General features: G+C 70.2%; 1 long non-coding RNA gene across 1 annotated transcript in view; it reads right to left on the reverse strand.

The window, feature by feature from the left end:
- Positions 1-58: 58 nt before the first annotated feature.
- The window catches only part of LOC121672589, a 1,691-nt gene continuing 637 nt past the window's right edge, over positions 59-1,112 (reverse strand). The window contains exons 2-3 of the long non-coding RNA XR_006018902.1: positions 799-1,023; positions 59-191 (exon numbers count right to left, since the gene is read on the reverse strand). This is a non-coding gene — a long non-coding RNA (uncharacterized LOC121672589). The remainder of the gene's footprint in view (positions 192-798; positions 1,024-1,112) is intronic.

A 1,112-nucleotide genomic window follows, 5' to 3' on the forward strand; every position in this document is an offset into this window, starting at 1 on the left:
GTTCCCCTCTGTGTCCCCTCCTGTCCCTGTCCCCTCCCCATGCCCCCCACCTCCCATGTCCCCTGTCTCCCCACTCACCAGGGGGACGAGTGTCACCCGGTAGCCATCAGGGGGAACGAGGGGCTGGGGCCAGGTGATGCGCAGGGACGTTGGGGTGCGGGAGGCCAACCGTGGTGTTACCCAGGGCACCTCTGAGGGGAGAGTGCAGGGCCACCATGGGGACATCAGGGGACACCCATGGGATGGGGATGCCCTGGGATGGGGAAACCCTGGGGACACCACAGGGATACTCTGGGATGGGGCATCAAGGGGATGGGGACACCATGAGAGCACTCTAAGACATGCTGGGGACACACTGGGAACACAATGGGATGGGGACACTCAGGAATGGGAGGCACTGAGGGGCACTGGGAGTGGCAGATGGGGACCCTTGGGGACCCACTGAGGTGGCGTGAGAACCCCCATAGATGGGGAGAGAAGTGGGGGTGTACCGGGAGCACTGGGATGGGAGCACTGGAGGAACTGAGGGGCACTGGGGAACAGCTGGGTATGCAATGGTGTCACAGTAGGGCCCCCCCCAGGATGGGAGGGAAGGAAGGGGGGTATAGGGAGCGCTGAGGTGGGGACACTGGGAAGTCACCGGGGAAACACTGGGGGCCACCGGGAGCACTGGGGAACCACCGACGTCGCAGCAGATTTCCCTCCCATCCAGGGGTACACGCGGGGGTGCCGCAGCGGGAGCGCCGAGGGGCACCGAGGGGGGGAAGCCGGCAGGTCACCGGGGGCATTGGGACGTACCGATGTCGCAGCGGGCCCCGCCCCAGCCCGGGGCGCAGGCGGGCGTGGCGCAGTCGGGGCCGCCCCAGCCCGGGAAGCAGCGGCAGCGGCCGCGCTCGCAGCGGCCCTGGTCACTGCAGCCGCGCGGGCACGCGGGGGGCGGGGCCGGGGCCGGGGCCGCGCCCGAGGGGGCGGGGCAGGCGCAGCCGCCGCCGGCAGGGGGCGCACAGAGCTGCACCGACCGGCCTGGGGGGACACGGACACCGGCGTGACCCCAGTGACCCCCCGGCTATCTCCCCACTGACCCCCCAGTGACCCCCCGGCTATCTCCCTAC

This window comes from Corvus kubaryi, unplaced genomic scaffold (genome assembly GCF_017639235.1).
Source record: "Corvus kubaryi isolate FWS band 111438036 unplaced genomic scaffold, C.kubaryi_AGA036_p1.0 62934, whole genome shotgun sequence".
Classification (NCBI taxonomy): Eukaryota; Metazoa; Chordata; class Aves; order Passeriformes; family Corvidae; genus Corvus; species Corvus kubaryi.